The sequence below is a fragment of the Oreochromis aureus genome, linkage group 3 (genome assembly GCF_013358895.1).
Source record: "Oreochromis aureus strain Israel breed Guangdong linkage group 3, ZZ_aureus, whole genome shotgun sequence".
Taxonomy (NCBI): domain Eukaryota; kingdom Metazoa; phylum Chordata; class Actinopteri; order Cichliformes; family Cichlidae; genus Oreochromis; species Oreochromis aureus.
In genome coordinates, this window is record NC_052944.1 from 122,727,391 (window position 1) to 122,741,224 (window position 13,834).

Below are 13,834 nucleotides of genomic sequence, written 5' to 3' on the forward strand. Positions count from 1 at the left end.
TCAGACTCAAAGTAAGGTCAGTACTTCCACACCTTAAACGCTGCACGCTCATAGTCTCTCCACACTCCATATATTATTGAGTATATATATTATACATATTATTATTATATTATGTTGATCTGCACACAGCTGTTGCCACGAATGTCACACTCGCTTACGTCATTGTCATGAGACACTTGCAAAAAAATCGCGGTTTTAGTAACGCAGTAACGCAGTGTGCTTACAGGAAAGTAATAGTAATGTAATTACTGTTTTTGCAATAGTAATCCCTTACTTTACTCATTACTTGAAAAAAGTAATCGGATTACAGTAACGCATTACTGCCTATCTCTGGCTATCAGTGAGCGTAACGACAGCCGTTAGCATCATTTCAGTGTTTCATCATTTAAAAACACTTCCTGTCACTGTGGTGGTTACAGTGACATCATGCAGTTTGTGTTTTGACCTCCAGAGGGCGACAAATCAGCACAGACAGAGAGCTCCATTCAAACTTTGCTGCCATCAGTAATAATTCTTCAAATATAATCATCAGTGTTTGAGCAGTTATGATATCAGGGACAATCTAGACATGTGTGACAATACTGAACATGTCACATGACTCACCTTAAACATCATGTGATCCACTCTCAGTCTGCACTTTCATTCATGACTTCAACAGGTTGAAATGAGCTTTGAAGAAACATTCAGTGAAATAAATCTTTCATCACAGGATTCATGTGAACAGCAGATGAACTTTGTACCAACAACATCTTCAATAACAGAGTCTGAATGAAGCTCAGGTGTTGATGCTGCTCACTGATTGGATGGTTGGTTTCAGCTCTGCTCTCAGTCTTTACTGCACAGGTGAAGGTAGAAAGTGTGACTGGATCTATAGACTGGAAACAGAGAAACATGCTGAACATTTGAAGCTTTGCAGCAGAAATGTTCATGTTACAAATACAGCAGAGCTGATCTGGGATCAGTGTGTTCACACCTGCAGCTACAACAAGGTTTCATGTCTCCACACGTCAGCATGTGAACTTTACTCTGACTCAGTCTGAGCAGTCAGACGACATATTTTTAAAGTTAACACATCAACACACACAGCTGAGCCCCTCCCACCTGTGCTGAGCTTCAGGGTGAGTCCCACCTCCTCCCAGGAAGCAGCTCACCTGTGTGTCCATGTTAGTGTCCAGGTGTGGAGTGGAGCTTGTTGTTGGTGTGAAGAAACTGTGAGTTTGCTTTGTTTCCTCCTTTAACAGTTTGTCTTTAGGAACTTTACTGTTTGTTCATGTTTGATTTCTTCACACAACAAACTGTGTGTGTTTGTATTTCCGGTCTCTCCATTAAAGTGTGTAATGTTTCCTGGCTAACATCAGCTGTGTGCAGCTTAGTTCAGCACAAATCTGCCGCTCCATAGTTCACGGTAACGGACTCACAGCTGGACCAACGAGGCCGAGTGTGTCCTCACTCTGAGCTACGTTTGTGTTTGTGTACTTATAGTTTGTACTTTGTGAGTTCACTCAGAGTCCACACAGGACGCAGGGCACATGATGACGTCACAGCCCTTTACCTCCTTTACTGTCGCTGTGATTAATATTTACACACGACACACCTGCAGAGCTCTGACGCTAAGCTAGTAAGACAGCATGCTAAGAGCTCTTAAAAAAGTTAAAATCTACATGAGCACTGTGTGAATGAGAGCAGCAGCAGCACAGAGTTAGTTGATGGTCAGATGGTTACACAGAGAGCAGCAGACTTTGTAAATGATTATTTATTCTAGCTGTAACTCAGATATGACATGTAAACAGACTGTTGGCTCCTCATACAGGAAGTGATGCTTCGCTTTTAGCTGTTTGTGGATTTTCTTCAGGAAATTTAGTTGCAGCTGTGAAATGAGGCCGACTGTGAGGAGGAGGAAGTGTAATATGAAACAGGAAGCCTTTAAAAGCTGAACTCACACTGTGAACATGTCAGCACACAAGTTCACACATGACTGCTTCACCAACGTCGAGCTCTGAGTGTTTATTGAAGGATCATTGGGTGAAAGACGCTCTAACACAGCTGACTGCAGCCTTTAGCTGTGAGCACACAGTGTCTCACATTTACATTCATTTACTGTCAAACACACTCAGTAACTTTGAACAGCTGCTGTTATCAAGTGAAAATAGCAAAGATTTCTGGGCTGAGCCCCAGTGTTTCTACATCCTAGTAACAACTCAGACAATCACAACTCATCAAAGCTCATCATTATCATTAGGACAGATTTAGGTCAATATCATTTCACATTTCTATGTCATCATCCATCAAATGTTGTCACATAGTGGGTTTGTCATTCTGTCAGATGACACTGACATGAAGCAGGAAAGAAGCAGCTGATATTTGGACAGCACACATGATGGAAAGGAGGATTTCAGTTGATGTGCACATGAATGATTTGTGTTTCCTCTGCAGGTGAAGGTAGAAAGTGTGTGTGAGCTGAATTGAGCAGCATGGATCAGCGTGAGGACAGAGAGGAGGGAGTCCCTCCCTCTAAAAGCACTCTGTGTGGGGAACATGAGAGCCAGACCAAAGCTCAGAGGTGAGATGACCATCTCTAACTGTCCATGACTCTTCTCCATGTCACAGCTCAGCACTCACATCACTGCTCCATCATTATTTACAGGAACCCACCTGGACCAGAACCTGATTCAGATTCTGATTCAGATTCCAGCTGTGTGTCCTTTAAGAGTTGCCGGTCTACAACTTCCCCCATTGATTTTATAGACTGTGCTGCAGAGAGGTGAGCTGTTAGTAAGATGAACTGATGTCACTTTGGGTCTGATTTAAATGATTTTGATGTTTCCTGGTTTCTAAAATGCATCTCTGTAGGAGAGCAGTATCTCAAAGGACACACAGGCTCAGCTGTAACTGTCAGTTTATCTCGTTTCAGACACATTTGGACATAATTGGTTGTTTTTACCTGTTTATTTTAATCACAGGTGTAAATTTAAACATCACACATCTGGATCCTAAGCTATGATAGAAACAGCTGCTAGCAGTGGATAGTTTGACTTTAGTCTGGTGGCTAAGCTAACAGAAACAAGTGTGCCAGCTGTGCTCTGTGAGGCTGATACGCTGCTCTAGAAAGCAAACAAAGGTTTGTGCAGCTCCTCTTCAGAAAAGTGTTCAGAGAGCAGCTGCTTTATTAGACAAAGGCTCGTCGTGTGAGCCCAGATGTGTGTAACAGCTGGATGTCACGTCTCCAGCTCGCCTTTATTAATGAACTTCCCAATGCTTGCAGATGACAGAAACACAATCTGTTTGTGTCACGTGATGCTGCAGGATTTGTTAACATGTCCATGATGGTAACATCTCCTCGTCTAACTGCAAACACATGAACGCTCCTAACGGCATCTATCACAGCCACACAGGCAGACTGTTTCTCACTGTTGCATTCAGGGACATTTGTTTTCCTGTAAAAAGCTGAACTCTAATCTAAGAGGACTGTTACTGACAGGAAACAGCTGCATTACCTGTAGTCTGTGTGATCACAGCTGCTTCAATGACTTTATCAGAGAATGTATCATTGAATAAAACATGTTTGTGTCTGCAGAGGTCAGAGGTCACAGTCTACAGGATCCAGCTCTCCGTCTGTGAGGAGTGACTGGTCCAAATATAAACCTCCAAACTTCAGTGATGAACCTGGACCAATGAGGTCAGAGACCTGTAATGAGCTCCTTTATATTTTCTGTTTTCCTGGATAAATAGATTCATTAAAAAGATAAAAAATATTAGACTTTGTCCTGTAGCGCTGCGTGGCATGCAGGATTGGACCCAAACACAACAGGATGAAGCAAAGGAGGCAGCCTTATTTCAGCTGTGAACATGCAAACAATAGAAGTAAGAAAACATAACTGTAGGTTTCCAGTAAATGAAGCCTTAGCTCAACGCTCCACTTTGTCCCTCTTTTCCTTCTCCAAACATCCACATAAGGAGTCTTTGATCTTTGAGTTTTAAAATAATTACTTATAAATGTCCAAAGATGGGTTCAGGATACCTGAATGCACAATTATTAAAGCTAAAATAGGTCACAGGGCCGGCAGTACTGTTCATAATTTTCATGGACAGGATTTCTAGGCGCAGCCAAGTGACGGAGGGCTTTCACTTCGGTGGCCTCAGAACCTCATGTCTACTTTTCGCAGATGATGTGGTTCTGTTGGCTTCATCGGGTGATGGCCTCCAGCTTACACTGGAATGGTTCACAGCCGAGTTTGAAGGAGCGGGAATGAGGATCAGCACCTCCAAATCTGAGGCCATGGTTCTCAGCTGGAAAAGGGTGGAGTGCCCACTCTGGGTCGGGGATGAGTTCCTGCCCCAAGTGGAGGAGTTCAAGTATCTCGGGGTCTTGTTCGCGAGTGATGGGAGAAGGGAGCCGGAGATCGACAGACGGATTGGTGCTGCGGCTGCAGTGATGCGGACGTTGCACCGGTCTGTTGTGGTGAAGAGACAACTGAGTGTAAAATGGCCTGTATTTATATAGCGCTTTTCTGGTCCCTAAGGACCCCAAAGCGCTTTACATATCCAGTCATTCACCCATTCACACACACATTCACACACTGTGTAAAAGCGAAGCTCTCAATTTACCGGTCGATCTACGTCCCTACCCTCACCTATGGCCACAAGCTGTGGGTAGTGACTGAAAGAATGAGATCACGGATACAAGCAGCGGAAATGAGTTTCCTCCGAAGGGTGGCTGGCCTCTCCCTTAGAGATAGGGTGAGAGGTTCGGCCATCCGGGAGGGGCTCAGAGTAGAGCCACTGCTCCTCCACATCCAAAGGAGCCAGTTGAGGTGGTTCGGGCATCTGACAAGGATGCCTCCTGGGCGAGGTGTTCTGGGCATGTCCCACTGGGAGGAGGCCCCGGGGCAGACCCAGGACACACTGGAGAGATTATATCTCTCGGCTGGCCTGGGAACGTCTTGGTGTTCCCCCGGATAAGCTAGAGGAGGTGGCTGGGGAGAGGGAGGTGTGGGCTTCTCTGCTTAGGCTGCTGCCCCTGCGACCCGGCCTTGGATAAAGCGGAAAAAGATGGATGGATGGGTGGATGGATGGATGGATGGATGGATGGATGGATGGATAGTTCACAGGGTTTGGACTTTGTTAAGTTGGGTACACACTGTACATTTTTTTTTTCAGTCATGTTATTCAGCTCCTGCTCAAACTCTATGATTGAATCGCAGGCGTTAGAGTTCATAGGACACGATGCAGGGTCTCACACTGATGCGACCTGGGTGCTCTCTAAAAGTTGATTCTGTTCATCTGGATGTAGCGCAGTCATTATGCAAATGTACTATTTATAAGATTGGAGAAACCTGCAGTCAGCTGAGACTGAAGAAGTCACTTGGATGAGTGAAGAAACGTTTCTCCCACAAAATGCTACGTCCAGATGAACAGAATCAACTTTTGGAGATTTACTTACCTGAATGATTGAGCATGCATCAAGAAGACCCGAGTGCTCACACTGTGCGTCCATAACATGAATGTTCTAGCACAAAATCTTTCTCTCCCTCTCTGTCTTTCACTCACATAGACACACACCACCACCATTAACTTTGCTAAATTGCTAATGAAAAACATTGATCAGGCAGCTGTGAATGAGCAGCAATGTCCATCCAACTATTTTCACGGTCTTTGTTGTAATGATAATTTTGTGAGGCCATATCGAAAAGGCTCAGATGAGTTTACCAAAGTTGTACAAGTTGTGCCTCCATCGCTTGTGTCTAGATCACACGCTGCAGTGCCATGCTGCTCCGTCTTTTTCACTTTCATTTCTGTGTTTGCATGTGTGCAGTGTGAGAAGCTGCGGTCACACCCTCAAGACGGCCGACAGGAATTCTTGATTTTTTGATTTTCTTACGACCAAGCAATTGATGATCGGGAGCTGGTCATGAGGTGTTAATCGCTTCTTGTTACCCCATGTATACTACACGATGCACGACATACAATGAAGGCGAAACTCGGGCCAATCACCAAAATGGTTGCACGACTGAAAAATCAGCTCAAAAATGGGCAAAAAATCGCACAGTGTATGCCCAGCATTAGGAAATGAGAGAAAATCAAAGTGTTTTTTTTCTTCAAACAGTATTTTTATCACTTTAGTTGCTCTCACACGGCCCTTTTTGTTATTTTCCCAGAGCTCTTATGTTTCACTCAGTGCTCCCACCAAACTCCTTGGAGGACACGTTAGTGTGATTTAAATTTCATTGATGCAAACACCAGTCATACAGGCTAACCCATGGAGGCAGCAGCAGGCTTTGTGTTTGGTAAAGTCTGTTGGCTTAAACTAAGAGAGTTTAGTTTGTTAGCACAAAAAGCTGTCAGCTAAAGCCCTGAATGGACTTTGAATACAGATAAACAGAGAAAAAACACTTTAAATACAGCAAACAGTTAAATTCACAACATGTTTTTCTGCTGATCATCCACAGCAGTTCATTTAGCATTCATGCTAGCAGCAGGCTATAACTGTCCACTCAGCACCAACACAGGTAGGAGTGAGCAGTGATGAGCAGGACTATGGGCAAGTTTGAGCTATTGGCTTCTCAGTTTCTCCAAAGAAAAGGTGTTGTGAAGATGTGAGTTGGTCTTGTTGTCGTGGGGCTGGAAGGATGCTGGCAGTGAGAGACTTCAGATATTCATACAGTGTTCAGTAAAAGAATAAGAAGAAAGCCACTGCACATGAAAGAAGGTGCTCGTAGTGTTTGTTTACTGTATTTGTGCCACAATGTCAGCGCAATTGTAGATTCACATGCAGACTTGTCCAGTGGAACCAATGCAAGTACTGCAGTACAGAGCAAAGACTAAGCAAGCCAGGAGAGCTCTACAACTTTTTTAAAAGGAAATATCGGGATATTTGAGTAATAAGAAAAAGTGGATGATGCAACAATGACCCTCAGCAGAGAAAACAGTCAAAGCAGAATAAATATAATGTTTTAGAAAAGCCGATCAAACACTTACAGGGACCTGAAGAGAGGGAACCCAACAAAATGTCATTGCTAACATAGGAACTCAAGCACAGACTGAGTTCTGACAAACAAAAAGGTGACAGTTTATTTACGAAAGGGGTGAACCACAGTGCTCTATATATGTACCAGTATGTATCAGAATCAGAATCAGAGAGACTTTATTTATTCCCAAGGGGCAATTAACATACAACAGGGCAGCATGACGTTGAAGATAAGGACAGGGCATAAACAGGCAAAAGGAGTGAGATAATAAATACACAGAATATACAGTATATACACAAATTACACAGTTTTAAAATTAAAGTGACTGAAAGATGAATAAATAAATAACTGTAAGTGACTAAAACAATAAAGTGTCAGTAGTATAAGAAGAGTGCAGTTTATGTTTCTGGTGAGGGAAATGGTCTTATCGGCTGAAGATAAAAAGCAGAGTGGCTTTGGGGACAAAGGTGGCTCTCCTCCTCTCAGTCCTGCAGGAAATCCAGTGGAGGCGTCGCCCAGAGGGGAGCCATTGAAATGCGGGCTGAAGAATGTGAGAGGGGTCGTTGATGATTTTGCCTGCTTGTCTAAGGGCCTGTTGGCTGAAAACCTGTGCCAGAGTTCTGACAGGCAGGTCAATGATCGTAGAGCACACTGATGCAGTGTGCTGCAGTCTGTTCCTCTTCTGGAGGCTGAGGGAGTGGATCCGGTGATGGAGAAGGTCATGATGCTTCCTTCCAGGAAGGCGTAGTAAAAAGTCATCATGATGGGTGTGCTGACTCCAAAGGAGTTGAGATCCTAAGGAGGTACAGCCGTTGCTGGCACCTCCTGAGAGTCTCCTCTGTGTTGGCAGAGAATTTCAGGAGGTTATCAAAGATGGTTCCCAGGTATTAGTACTCCTCAAATACATCCACTGGCTTCCCATGGATGGTGGTGGTGACTGAAGCAGCTAGATCCCTCTGCCTACTGGAGAGGGTCACCACCATATCTTTGGTTTTGCTCACATTCAGTTCAAGTTTGGAGCTGTCACACCACTCTGCAAACTCCTGAAGAGTGGGCCCATGGTGTTGCGAGGGGAGAACTGTGTTGTCAGCATATTTCGCTGATGAAATATGCTGACAACACAGTTCTCCTGTCATGTCATATATATGTACAATGAGTTGGGGAGGGGGTCCAGGGCTCCAGGGAAAAGAGGGAAGGAGTCCACACTCACTCCTCTTCAGCCACTCTTGTCCTGCTCTCCACTCACACAGCCACACACAGGAATCACAGGAAGGGTCTGTAACCAGGTCCGGGGAAATATATACACAAATTTAACCCAACTGGTGAGTTTAGAGAGAGATTTCTTAGCAAGGAGCTGAGATCAGGAACACAGGAGGTTCATTGTCCCAGCGATGAACTACTCCATGCCGCAGTGTTAAATGGTTACCGGTAAGCCCAGGTAAATCAGCAACAGCTGGTGTAATCATCATAAGAGCGAGAGCCCATTACAAGCTCCACCCAGGCAGGCAAAATGCTAGCGGGAGGAGAGAGCTAAACATAAACACAACCTGAACAGCCATCATGAGCCAACCAAAGAGACACAGAGTTTTATACTAGAAGAGAAACCTGCTCATCATCATCATGTTTGTTTAACTAGAGAAAATCAGAAATATCTGTGTGAGAGCGGAGCTCTAAACAGATACTTCTAAGCTGCTTCAGAGTGAACTGACCCAGGATCAGCTGCACACAGTGGCTGTAAAACAGTGAAAGTCATAACTGTCTCTCTCTGATGGAAAGCTTTTATTGTGAAGTCTCTGCAGGAAGTGTTGAGTTTGTATTCATCACTCAGTGTTTAATAAGACAGGCAGACAGGAAGAGCAGCTCATTAGTGTTGATGAAATCAAAGGAACTGTGAGGAACTGCAGATTGGTCAAATCTGGATATTTTTCACTAACACTACATGATTTTAGTGATGAAGAAATGTGTTCACAGAGAGAGGAAGAGGAGTGGTGTTTGTGAGGAGGAGCAGCTATCCTGCTGTGCTTTGTGTCAGGATGTCCTGAAGGATCCAGTCTCTACCAGCTGTGGTCACTGGTTCTGCAGACAGTGCATCTGCTCATACTGGGACCAGTCTGCTTCATCAGGAGACTCCTCCTGTCCCCAGTGTGGAGAAAGATCCAGAACCAGAGCCGGACTGCAGACAGCCAGTCAGAGCAGCTGTGTACAAAGTAAGACTGAACATCTGTCTGCTGATGGACTCATTTCTGAAAACTGGACTTCTTGTTGTGTTGTTCAGACATTGAAGAGTTTTCTTTCTGTTTTTCTTTCTTTCAGCAGATGTTGGTCTGCAGGAGGTTTTATATGAACATAAGATCAGTCTGAGGAGGAGATGTGAACGTGTGACTGAAGGAAGTGATGAAACAGGAAGTAGAACCCTCCTCAACAGGATCTACACTGAGCTCTACATCACAGAGGGACAGAGTGAAGAGGTTCATACCCAACATGAGGTGAGGCAGCTGGAGACAGCTTCCAAGATGGACGCCCTCCATGACACTCCAATCAGGTGCCAGGACATCTTTAAAGCCTTACCTGACCAACAGAGACCCATCAGAGTGGTTCTGACCAACGGCGTGGCTGGTGTTGGAAAAACCTTCTCAGTGCAGAAGTTCACTCTGGACTGGGCAGAGGGCTTGGAGAACCAACATGTCAGTGTGGTGGTTCTGCTTTCATTCAGGGAGCTGAACCTGATCAGAGATGAGCAGTACAGTCTTCTGGAGCTGCTCCATGTTTTCCATCCAACATTACAGAAGGTCACAGCAGAGAAGCTGGCTGTCTCTCAGCTTTTGTTCATCTTTGACGGCCTGGATGAAAGCAGACTTTCATTGGATTTCACCAACAGGAAGCTGCTGTCTGATGTCACACAGAAGTCATCAGTCAGCCAGCTGCTGACAAACCTCATCCAGGGGAATCTGCTTCCCTCGGCTCTCGTCTGGATAACTTCCCGACCTGCAGCAGCCAATCAGATCCCTCCTACATGTGTTGACAGGTTAACAGAAGTACGAGGCTTCACTGACGCCCAGAAGGAGGAGTACTTCAGGAGGAGATTCAGTGATGAAGAGCTGTCCAGCACAATCATCTCCCACATGAAGACATCCAGGAGCCTCCACATCATGTGTAGTATCCCAGTCTTCTGCTGGATCACTGCTACAGTTCTGGAGCACATGTTGACTACAGAGCAGAGAGGAGAGCTGCCCAAGACCCTGACTGACATGTACTCACACTTCCTGCTGGTTCAGACAAAGAGGAAGAAGAACAAGTACCATGAGGGACATGAGACGAGTCCACAGGAGCTGACGGAGGCTGACAGGGAAGTTCTTCTGAAGCTGGGGAGGCTGGCGTTTGAACATCTGGAAAAAGGAAACATCATGTTCTACCAAGAAGACCTGGAGCAGTGTGGTCTGGATGTGACAGAGGCCTCGGTGTACTCAGGAGTTTGTACAGAGATCTTCAAAAGAGAGTGTGAGATCTTCCAGAAATCAGTCTACTGCTTTGTTCATCTGAGCATTCAGGAGTTTCTGGCTGCTGTCTACATGTTCCACTGTTACACCAACAGGAACACTGAGGTGGTGCAAGAGTTCTTGGGGAAAGACTACAATGAGTCTGGTCTGAATGGTTTCATAAAGACAATCATGGAGAAATCCCTCCAGAGTAAAAATGGCCACCTGGACCTGTTTGTTCGCTTCCTTCATGGCCTCTGTCTGGAGTCCAACCAGAGACTCTTACGAGGTCTGCTGGGTCAGACAGAGATCAGTCCAGGAACCATCCAGAGAGTCATCAACAACCTGAAGGAGATGAACAGTGATAAAATCTCTCCTGACAGAAGCATCAACATCTTCCACTGTTTGATGGAGATGAACGACCTCTCATTATTTCAGGAGATCCAAGAGTTCCTGAAGTCAGAGAACCGATCAAAGAAGAGACTCTCTGAGATCCAGTGCTCAGCTCTGGCCTTCATGCTGCAGATGTCAGAGGAGGTTCTGGATGAGTTGGACCTGCAGAAGTACAACACATCAGAGTGGGGATGACAGAGACTGATTCCAGCTGTGAGGAACTGCAGAAAGGCTCTGTAAGTCACACTTGATTATTCAACATCATCAGCATAGAGCAGTAGATTTGTTATTCAGAAATACACCAGGGTTTCTGTAGGTTATTAAAAAGTCTGAAAATAAAATCAAGGAAAATAACAGATTTCAGATTGTTTTTCAAAATTAAATTAGCTGTTAATATTATATTCAATTATTAATTAATTTATTATTATAATCTTTTATGGGTTTATATCACTTAATTTTGATGTCCCTTTTGTTCTCACGCATGTTTATTAATTTGTAGGAACTAGTGATAATTTAAGACCTTGTATGTGAGGAGCAGGATTTTGAATTCAATTCTGGATTTAACAGGAAGCCAATGAAGGGAAGCCAAAACAGGAGAAATATGCTCTCTCTTTCTAGTCCCTGTCAGTACTCTTGCTGCAGCATTTTGGATTAATTGAAGGCTTTTCAGGGAGTTTTTAGGACTTCTTGATAATAATGAATTACAGTAGTCCAGCCTGGAAATAATAAATGCATGAACCAGCTTTTCAGCATCACTCTGAGAAAGGATATTTCTAACTTTAGAGATGTTGTCCAAATGGAAGAAAGCAGTCTCACATATTTGTTTAATATGTGCATTGAAGAACATATCCTGGTCAAAAATGACTCCAAGGTTCCTCACAGTGTTACTGGAGGCCAAGGTAATGCCATCCATTGTAAGAATCTGCTTAGATACCATATTTCTAAGATTTTCAGGGCCGAGTAAAATAACCTCAGTTTGATCTGAATTAAGAAGCAGAAAGTTAGCGGCCATCCAGGTCTTTATGTCTTTAAGACATTCCTGCAGTTTAACTAATTAGTGTGTGTTATCTGGCTTCATGGATAGATTAAGGTGTCTAATAAATGTTATTATACCTTATCTTATCTTATCTTATCTTATCTTATCTTATATTTCCTGCCCATCACTTTTAACCAATCAAATAGATGCACGTTGTCATATAAAACTTTGTATACCACTAAGTCAGATTACTCTTTTTTGGGAAGACTGGCTACAGTAGTTGGAAGAACTTTAGTTAATACCTGCATAGGGTAAGGCAAGTCCTGAAGAGTCAGCTTAATCATAAGAACAAGCTGGTCAAAGGAAGAGATAGAATCCACTGACATTAAGACGAGGAAGCTCCTGACCATGCATGGAGGGTTTCACCCAAAGTCCAGCACCCTGAGACTATATACTAAGCAGAAGGAAGGAGGACAGGGATTAGTGAGTGTCAGTGCCCCATAGCATAGCATAGTTTATTTATATAGCACTTTGGTCAGCCACGTGTTGTTTTTAAAGTGCTGAACAACAGAAATATAAGAGGTACATTAAGAATAATAAATATGATATAATAAGTAACAATAATAATAACAATAGAATATAAGTAAAAGTGTCAGTTACCCACTGAGTCAAATGCCAGTGAATAAAAATAAGTAACCAGCACTTATGTAGATTGCCTAATGTGAACAGGAAGATCATTCCAAAGCTTCGGAGCCACAATAGAGAACGTTCTGTCTCCTCTAAGTTTCAACGGTGATTTAGGGACTGAGAGCAACAGCTGCTCAGCTGACCAGAGTGAACGAGGGGAGACCTAGGGCTTCAGCAGATCGGACAAATATACAGGTGCTGCAAGGATTTAAAAACCAGTAAAAGGATTTTAAAATGGATCCTAAATTCATTTGGAAGCCAGTGTAAGGAGGCCAGAACTGGAGTAATATGATCAAATTTTCTTTTACCAATTAAAAACTGTGCCGCAGCATTCTACACCAGTTGCAGGCGTGACAGAGTGACCTGGCCAACCCCTATGAACCTCCCAAGACCCTAACTCTTTCATGGCATGCATTTTCAATATCTCTTTGCTATTTGGGCTGATTGGGACCTGATGAATGTAAAAACAAAGAATTACCAGATTTTTTTGTTTTGTTTTGTTTTTTTTACCTGATTTTTGTTTCTGAGAAAAGCGAGATCCACACGAGAGGTCAGCATTTAAATGAAATGAAATGTTGTGTTTTCGGAAGATTGCACCCAGTGGCAAGAGATAAAATGAAAACAATAGTGGCCCATGGCAGAGAGGCCACAGAGAAGACCAATCCACCTTAACACAAAAGCTCCTGTTAGAGAGATATGATTTTATCCCCCCCCCACACACACACATAAAACATATTAAGGATTGTACATTAACATAAAACTGTTGTCGGAACCATACTGAATTTCACCAGAGATACATACACACACATACATATGAAGAGAGAGAGAGAGTACACATAGTATGCAAACGGCTACCAAACAGCCATCATAATCCGTCATACAATGAGAACAGGACAAATCAACAATTGACAATGACTAATTAATATTAAAATCTGTAAAATCTGTAACATAATGTATTGTTTGGAGTTTAGTCTGTTACTGTTACTATTTTTACCATTTCTTCTTGGAGCAACTGTAACCCACATAATTTCCTTAGGGATTAATAAAGTATTCTGATTCTGATTGTTTCAGGATGACCTGCCATTATCCAATGACACATCTGCTTACCTGTATCTTTTGCGCATTTCTCCTCCTCCTCTTTTCTCTTTTTTCTAAACTGAGCACCTGATGGCTTTCAACTTTTTTCTCCATCTTCCATTGGTTTTAATTTTGCACTCCAGTATGAACACAAATCCCCCAACTCGAGGATCACCACAACATAACCTAACAGACCTACACCTTAGTTCACAGATTCAGTTTGTCTAGGGTTTATTTCTGGGATTTCGCACAACCCAGGA

At 43.4% G+C, this 13,834-nt stretch overlaps 1 pseudogene; it reads left to right on the forward strand.

Annotated features, from left to right (window-relative positions):
• The first annotated feature begins 2,504 nt into the window (after positions 1–2,504).
• On the forward strand, positions 2,505–11,074 carry LOC116317373 (annotated as a pseudogene).
• Positions 11,075–13,834: the final 2,760 nt, after the last annotated feature.